Source organism: Perognathus longimembris, chromosome 7, assembly GCF_023159225.1.
Source record: "Perognathus longimembris pacificus isolate PPM17 chromosome 7, ASM2315922v1, whole genome shotgun sequence".
In the NCBI taxonomy this organism is placed as follows: domain Eukaryota; kingdom Metazoa; phylum Chordata; class Mammalia; order Rodentia; family Heteromyidae; genus Perognathus; species Perognathus longimembris.
The window spans coordinates 41,224,038-41,233,772 of NC_063167.1; positions in this window are offsets into that span (position 1 = coordinate 41,224,038).

Here is a 9,735-nt window from a genome sequence, read left to right on the forward strand (position 1 = left end):
CTGTCTACTTGAGAATTTATTGGTTTTGTATTTTATAATTTCATTTCCTTCTATGCTCTATAGAAGAATTAGCAGTCTCTGCCTTCCCTTACCTTGTCTAGCAGGGGTTTGATTACTGGATAGTTTTCACTTTACCAGTTCTCAGGACAGAATGAAGATACTTTACTTTTATTATTGTTTTAAATTAAAGACTTAGAATATGAGTTCAAAATACAGATGCAGGAAGAGGAGAAGTTCTCCAAAGGCCAAAGATATTGACTGAGAGCTCTTGCTACCTGGACTGTCAGGTAGCAAAGATTGAGGACTCTGCCTTCATTCTCTCACAACATCCTAGTGGGAGAATATCTCCATTGGGAAATAGAAATAAATCACTTTGGCACACACTTTCATCCAAGGCTTTTGACAGTCAACTTTGAGATGAGAGTAACAGATCCTCATGGCTTCAAAGTCTGAGTAGTTTGGGGCAGTAAGTATTTCAAATTGAATGTCATAAACTGAACAAGAGGGTGTTCATCTTGAATACTCCAGATGATGTCAGACTCTTAGGACCTGGATGCTCCCTTGAAAGCCACAGTCATGAAGGTTAGGATGGAGCCTCAGAAAAGATCAAATGGCAATATCAAAATTTAAAAAAAATATGGTATCTCATCATATTTTTCAATTTGCTTAGTATTTCAGTAGGATAAAAGGGTATTGGGTTGCTTTAAGTTGACCTCAAGTTACTGGTTTCACTGTAGACCTGAGACTTTGTAAATAACAGGCCAAGATTACTAGCTTAAAGAAACAAATAATGAATTCCATTTCCCTTGAAAGATTCCTTCATTTCTCCATTTCCTTATCCATAAGGAAAGTCAAAGACCAAACTCAGCCGGCTGCTGGTGGCTCATGCCTATAATTCTAGCTACTCAGTTATTTTTCCTCCTTCTGAGGAATCTCCATACTGCTTGCCAGAGTGGCTGAACCAGTTTACATTCCCACCAACAATGAAGTAGGGTTCCCTTTTGGCCACATCCCCTCCAACAATTGTTATTGTTAGTTTTCTTGATATATGACATTCTTACTGGGGTAGATGGAATCTCAATGTTGTTTTGATTTGCATTTCTTTTATGGCCAGTGATGTAGAGCACTTTTTCATATGTCTTTTGGCCATTCTCATTTCCTCATCAGAGAAGTTTGTTTGTAAGTCTTTAGCCCACTTGAAGAGGGGGCTATTGGTTCTTTGCGGTTTTGTTTTGAAGGAAGGTAATTTTTTTAGTTCTGCATATATTTTAGATATGAGGCCTTTGTCCGTTGAATGGCCGGTAAAGATCTTCTCCCAGTCTGTGGGCTTTCTGTTTATCTTGCGAGCTATGTCCTTTGCCATGCAGAAGCTCTGCAGTTTGATGCAGTCCCATTTGTCCAACCTTTCTTTGACCCAGCAGCCCCACTTTTGGGTATCTATCCAAAAGACCACAAACAAATTCACAGTAAAGCCACCAGCACAACAATGTTCATCGCAGCACAATTTGTCATAGCTAGAATCTGGAACCAGCCCAGATGCCCCTCAGTAGATGAATGGATCAGGAAAATGTGGTACATATACACAATGGAATTTTATGCCTCTATCAGAAAGAATGACATTGCCCCATTTGTAAGGATATGGAAGGACTTGGAAAAAATTATACTAAGTGAAGTGAGCCAGACCCAAAGAAACATGGACTTTATGGTCTCCCTCATTGGGAATAATTAGTACAGGTTTAGGCAAGTTACAGCAGAGGATCACAAGAGCCCATTAGCTATACCCTTATGAACACATAAGATGATGCTAAGTGAAATGAACTCCATGTTATGGAAATGATTGTTATATCACAGTTGTAATTACTTTCAACGTACCATGTGTATCTGTAGCATCTATTATAGATGATGTTCTTGTATCACCTTCATGTGGTTGTACCTACACTATCTCTGTAACATTATCTGAGTATATTGGAAACCATGTATACTGGTATTAGAAGTAGGAAATTGAAAGGGAATACCAAAATTGAGAGACACAGGGTAAAAAAAAGACAAACAACTACAAAAGCAATACTTGCAAAACTGTTTGGTCTAAGTGATCTGAACACCTCAGGAGGGGGAAAGGGAAAGGGGGTGGGGGGAGGGGGGTATGAGGGACAAGGTAACAAACAGTACAAGTAACGTATCCAATGCCTAATGTATGAAACTGTAACCTGTCTGTACATCAGTTTGATAATAAAAATTTGAAAAAAAAATTCTAGCTACTCAGGAGGCTGAGACCTGAGGATTGTGGTTCAAAGGCAGCCCTGTGGGAGACTATCTCCAAGTAATCACCAGAAAATTGGAAGTGGCGCTGTAGTTCAAGTAGTAGAGTGCTAGCCTTGAGCTGAAGAGCTCAGGGACAGTGCCCAGGCCCAGAGTTCAAGCCCCATCACTGACCAAAAAAAAAACAAAAAAAGACAAAAATATAGAGTGTATAAGTGCACCAGTATAATAAGAGTGTAAAGGTAGAAAAAAATTTACATTTATGGTGCCCCAACTATGTACCTGACATTTGACATGCATTATCTTATTTAATTCTCAAAAAATTCTGAAAGGCAGCTGTTCATTAGCTTATCTACGAATGGAAAACTTGAGGCACAAGATGAATTTTGCCTATGAGGAGATAGTGACAAATTCCTATTTGGTGATATATTATTTGTACATAAAAGCAGTAAACAAAACAAAATAAAGTATCTCTTTAGTGTAATACAGAGTTAAAAATTCTGAGAGAAAGGCTTAGCAAGAAGACCTCTAGGATGAGGGAGAAAAGCACATAGCTTATTGAACTAGATTGTACTCTTACATCTCATATAAAATCTACGAAGTCCTTTGATTGATTCACTAGACAAATATCAAGTAGTCTCCAAAATGTATTTTGCATTTCTTCTTAAGAAAATCTATTCTTCTTCAAGAATGTTTGCTCTTACATGTGTTGTTAACAGAGAAACCAGATAAAACTTAGTGTTTCTTAAATGGTTGATCCTAACCAATTCATCCCCCTTGTAAACCAATTCAAGTATAGTCATAGTCATTCCAAAAGATGATCCAATAATTTACTTAAAACAGTTTGAAAAATTAAGCAACTCTGTGTACTCCATCAAGTAATAACCTTCTTTGTCGAGCCATTTCAATAATTTTAAAGCAGGGACAGCTCTCAACTCAATAGGCCCATACATAAAATGGTAAGCCCTTCCCAAGTGACTAAGAAATGTGCATGTAAAAGAATTTTATGCAATTATGCTCAGGGAATATTAAACCTTAATTAATGTACTGGTGATTTCAATAATAAAATGCCCTGTGTTGTCAAAGAACAAATGGAAAGCATTAAACCAACTGGGAAATTTATGGCTGAATAAATCAAATACATGGTCAAATTTGTCAGAGAAATCTCTCCTCCTATATATGTCCTTGGTTCTAGAGAGCTCCCTCCCTGAATGCCAGACATTTTGTCTATGATGCTCTGCACCCATAAATTGTGCCTATTACAGTACATTTAAATTATAAATGGGGTGTTTCCTGGGGAGCTGTGTGCCTAGAAAGTGACCAGAGGCACAAAACCCGTGGATTGCTTAATGTAGTCATTGTGTGCATCTGTGCCTGGGCTTCCAGGGAGGGAGACAGGAGATGTGGCAAGATCATGGAGGTTGTAGATGCTGAGTATAATGGAGGAGAGAAGCAGCTGCATTGAAACATAGCAAAAAAAAAAAACAACAAAGAGCCAAAAAAAAAGATTTTTTTATGAATATATTTAACGTGTTAAACAGATTCTGGCAATTTCCTGATGGCTCCAAAAGAAGCCTGAGCTGAGATTTTCACAGAGAGTGTTCCAGGCTCTGAATACTCTCTACCTCGTGTATTGAATCACATCTGCTACAGAGAGGAAGCAATGAATAATTAACTCGGCCTCCACATTACCGTCATAGATTACAGTCATCTTGACTGCTGGACTGCCTTGCACAGCAGAACCATTTAGAAAACTCAGTTACTCTTTCCTTTCAAATTTGTCTTGCTATCACTTACCACTTAAAAGGGTAAATCTTTCTCTAGGTTTAATGAAAGCATTTAAAATAATTTACATCGAAATCATATGTGCGCGTTCTGTCAGAAGTGGTGATGCTTTAATAACATGCCATCCCTTTCTCCATTGCCCTGAAATCTGTTAAAATTACCACAAATCTAATTGGGTACAAAGTTGTCAAATGCATGCAGCTCTGACAGTTTGTCTTTCTGCAAACTGCCGACAGATTGCAAGTTACGCATGTGTTGAGCAGATGGGTAAGTTAAAAGGAACACCCAAAAAAAAAAAAAGCAATTTATTAAATCACCTGGAACCAGCAGCTTCGGTCCAAAAATAGTGAGAATGAAATATAGCAGGAGCTGAGAGTGCTGGCACTGGAATATACCAGAAGGTACCGGTTACAAAACAAGATAAACATTTGGAGATGCCTCAGCTGTGTTAGAGAATAATGAGGAGTTATTTAACCCGATATAGATTACCAGCCAAAATTAATTTAGGGTGCAGATTTTTTGGAAAAGCGTTTGCAAAGTGATTGCCTTAACCCTTTGCTGTCTTCTTGTTTATCACAGGACAGGCACATTTTTTTCCTCTTCTTACTCTCACAGTCAAAACCAACATTTACACACACACACACACACACCTTTGCACGCACAGCATACTGTCACGCATTCACACCTGCATCCATTCTCTATACCTGAACACGTGCATATCTGTGCATCTACACATGAACATGTACGATCCATATGATCTTGTATTTGTGTACACCCAATCATAAAATACATTTTACATTAATATCTATTTATCCACTTCCCTTCCTCCTCCCTATCTCCCATCATCATGTCCATGATAGTTTACTTGATTCCATCATCACCCCTCCCCACCCACCCTGCATCATGCATGGGTTACTACGCCTATACTTGGGGTTACTGTAATAGATTTCCCGTATCCTATGGGGAATCTGCACAGGCAAGAAGGAAAAGAACTAAAGAACTGATGTTTGGGAGAAGAGAGTAGGAAGAAGAGGAAGTAAAATCTAATGGTCTCGTTTCAGTGGAACTCCATATACAGAACTTTCAAGAGGCATTCATTGAAGACTTATGTAGAAGAATTTACAAACTTTAAGAAAGCATTATTCTAATTAGTATTTGTCTCTATTTAGGGACCTGTGTCCATCTGAAACCATCACTTTTGATGTTTGATTTTGATAACTATCCCTTTAAAATTAAACATGGATCATATTATATATGGCTCTTGAACCATTTTCTGCAATAGCTGCTGCAATGACTTACCAAAAAGTCTGTTCACGGGCTGGGGATATAGCCTAGTGGCAAGAGTGCCTGCCTCGGATACGAGGCCCTAGGTTCGATTCCCCAGCACCACATATACAGAAAACGGCCAGAAGCGGCGCTGTGGCTCAAGTGGCAGAGTGCTAGCCTTGAGCGGGAAGAAGCCAGGGACAGTGCTCAGGCCCTGAGTCCAAGGCCCAGGACTGGCCAAAAAAAAAAAAAAAAGTCTGTTCACTATACTGGATATTCTAGGTTCTCCCACTCCCCTCCCCCATATGTTGTGTACCATTCTCCACTGCCACAAAAGACTGCGAAAAAGGAAGCCTTTATTTCTCCTGTTCTATCCTTGCCATCTTGTCCACAGATGGGTAGTGGCCGCATTTCCCTCCTGAGGGCCGCTGCTCCCATTAGGTTGCCTTGTTCTTCATCTACACCTCCAGCTGGAACTCTTCCCGGGTTCTCATAATGGTTTCCTCTCTTTGTCCTGCAAAGTGCAGGTGGTATTTGTCTCCTCTCTGTTTCAAGCCCTAAGATCTTCACTGGGTCTTATTAGTATTTTCCTTTAGTCCTGCCCATACAGTTGTACAAAAATCCCTTCATTACACGTGCCCAAATTACATCTTTGTAGGTGCCATCTGTTTCCTCCTGGGGCCCCAACTGAGACATTCATTCCCCCGTTACCAATATCATGAAAATTTCAAATCCATGCCATGGTAAACAGGGCTCTTTAAAATCTAGCCCTTGCCAACTTTTTCACTCTTCTGTTATTACCCTCACTAGCTCAAGTATTTAGGTTCCATACATCTTTCTGCTTCGCTATCTATATCCATGCCTTTGCATGCAATGTCCCCTGTGTGTCTAGACCCTGCTCTCTACCCTCACAACATCTGCTCTGTATCTCTTTTTGTATTAATGGAAGATGAAGTTCAGTTCTCTCTTTCTATACACAGATTTTCTTCAGCCTTTAGTGTCCCTCTCTCAGACCATAGGCAAAAGTTTTTATAAATTCACAATGAAGCCTATGTAAGGCTTTACGAAATTGTTTATTAAAATATTTGACACCAAATTCATTTTCAGATCCTTTCCTCATCTATCCTTCTCTTTTCTCTCTTGCAGTGCAAGGAATGAGCCTCTGTTGTGCAAGCCTAGTATTGTACCACTCAGCTCTATTTCCAACTTTCTCACTTTTCCTTCTTTCTTTTTTTTGCTAAGTAATTTGTCAATCATCTCATTTAATCCTGAGGAAAAAATGGATAAAGCAAGGCTTATTGTTATGCTTATTTTTAAATGGAAGAAAATGGGACCTAAGATGGGTGGATGCCATCTTCATTGGCAAAAGAACTATCAAGTAAAGGAATCAAGATTTCAAAGTAGGTTGACTCTGGAATCTGCAGCTTTAATGATACTATTAAAACACAGGAATTATTTATACTGGGTATTACTACTTATACATATAATATATGTAAAATAGTCACATATTAAAAGTAATAATAATATAAGGTTTTATCATAGATTAAAAAGTCAGTTAGTATATATTAAATAGATTAAATGAGACTTAGTATTTGGGTTGCAAGCCAGAGTTAAGTTTAGGAGCCCTAGGTATGATATGTAAGATGCCTCAAGTTAGTAAACTTTGTTTACTTTCAACTTTCAGGATGGCAATTTCACATACAACTCTGAAATGCTAAGGTCTCAAAATAACTGTCATATAAAAACATAAATAACTACAATTTTAAAAAAACCTCAAAATATTTTAAATATTATGGTTGTAGCCAGGAAGATCTAATTGACCATGGAAAGAAAGAAAAATGCAATTATTCTGAAGCTTTGCTACAGCACAAAGACCTTCCTTACTGTCGAGATCATTATAATCAAGTAAGAACACAAGTTTTTAGGAAGGTAGAAAAAAAGAGAGGAGACTTTCTCAGTGAAGTAAGTTAGTGGTTCAAATCCTTCATATACTAATAGATGTTTTGAACACATTATAATTTACTAATAGTTTACCCCAAAAGCAGATAATATGAGTACTTACATAATCTGAAATATATATACAATTTAAGGTTTTATTGTCTTTATTCTTTGGGTACATGCAGTTTAAATTCAATGTCAAAGATTTTTAGAAAGCTTATTTATTAGTATATATTCATTGTTTAAGCAGATTTTATTGTGATTTTCCATACTTGCATATAATATTTTCTAATCCTATTCCCTTCCAACCTCTCTTCTGTCACCTGCTTCATGTGTCTACTCCAACAGGGACTACTTGGTAAAACCAAAACAAACCACATATTCTGGTCAGCAGAGAAACTTTTTAAAAGCACAGGAATCTGTAATCTACATCAGAAGATTCTGGTTCTGTAGTTTCTGTATGGGCATTTGCTTCTTTAATCTGGGAAATCTTTCTAGATGGATCTGATATCCACCATCTATTGATGAGTTCATGCTGCAGTAACCAAAATAAACATACCAAAATCTGTGTAGCTTAATGCAACTAAAGTCTGTTCACTTGTTAGCAGGAGACTAATCATCCTGGTGAAACAGCAATTCGCACTGACTGAGCCTTTATCCTGTCCCATTTTGCTATAGCCACAACTGTGGCAAATGAGTGGGATAATCCTGGATCTTACAGTTCCCACTTCTTATACGTCATTGGCTAAAGCAAATGAGTGGGGGGATAATCATGGATCTTACAGTTCCTTCTTCTTCAATGTCACTTCTTATATGTCATTGGCTAAGGTGGGTCACATGACCATGTTTAACTTCAGAATATGAGGGGATTCCAGGGGATCTGCCTGGAATAAGAGAGACCTGGAAAGATGTAAGGACAATTCTAATGGCTACCAACTCTCTAAGAACCAGGAAAACAGAGAAGGAAAAAAGTTTCAGAGAAATTGAGGTTACAAAAAAAAAAAAAAAAACCACAGCTAATTACATGGGAAGTTAGCATCATGATTTTGTGATTTTACAATTTTTTTTCTCAGAGTATTCCAACTAACTTAATATACTTTTGTCTGCCACACATTCTTCCTTTCCTTTCCTTTCATCTTATTATCAGGAAATCTCAAATTTAGAAACCTTTCTTCTCTTAACAATAATTTAGACTTTGTGATTTATTTTATGGCCGTTTTAAATAAGATATTTTTAAACCCACTTAGAAACAGTCCACTTTCATGATTTATTACAACTTTCGTTCCTTGCTTAATTAAACTCATTTCTTAGGAAATGACTCATGGCTAATCACACTAAGAATAAAATTAGTTATATTGCCCTCTCTGTTATAAAATGAATGTAAATAACTTTTAAGGCAATTTTTCTAAAATCAGAAAAGCATGGAACAGTCCCCAATTCAACAACATTATGTAAAATAGAAGACTCAGGGATGCTGTCCTATTATTGCATGAAACAAGGCAGAAATTTGTTTCTTTATTATTAAACTAAGCCCTATCAGTTGAATTGCATTGTGGAAATGCTCTATTTTGAAGGGTTATAGTACCATTAAAAAATTCCTAGACTAAAACCTGTTGTACAGCTTCTTTGCCCACTTGAGAGATATAAAACCATTATATTTAAGTATCATAATAGCTAGCATATGCTATTTCTTAGAAATGACACCGCCATCTGGATTAAGGTCTACTGATGATTTCATACAATACTCCAGCTTTCTTTGGGTAGAGAGAGGCCAAACTGTTCTGACTTTAACTACCCTGTTGTGCTAATGAAAAATAATAAAAGGTTGCACTTATGTTTGACCTACTTGCCTGAGATCACATGCTGCTTTATTAATAAATTATGCAATTATCGTAATAGTGGGAATGCAAAAGGAACACCAGCCTGTGGTAAGTAAGGAAACTGGGGCCTTCTATTTCCAGCTATTCAGATAACAGAATTGTTCCTGTCTCTACTGTCCTGCAGCAGAAAGCTTATGTCTTGTGTTCAAGTCTTGGCTCTCCTTTTTTTGCTAACTGAGGGACTCTGCCTGAGCATGTCACCAGATCTCTCTAAGCCTCAATTTTCTTAACTATAAAGTGGAAATAATTCTCTTTATGATAGTTTCATGAAGCTTGAAGATTGGGACTGTGAAAGTCATGATCAAAAATATGTCTTTTACATAGTAACAGATAGGAAAACTATAGGCTTTGCAATTATTAACCTCCTTTCTGCAATCGCCTTTATTTCCTTCAACCTTCACACAGAGATGCAAATAAACAAGAGATTGAAAGCAAGAATGGGGTCAGGATGTAGAAGAAACAAATTGAAAATAAGGTTGTAAAAGGCTACTTTACATCATACCATGACTATTCCTAGCTTACTAAGATGGCAAAACCACTAGATATAAAACAAACACACACTCATGTGCACCATAGAACAGCAGTTTGGGTTAATTTGCATGTGAGC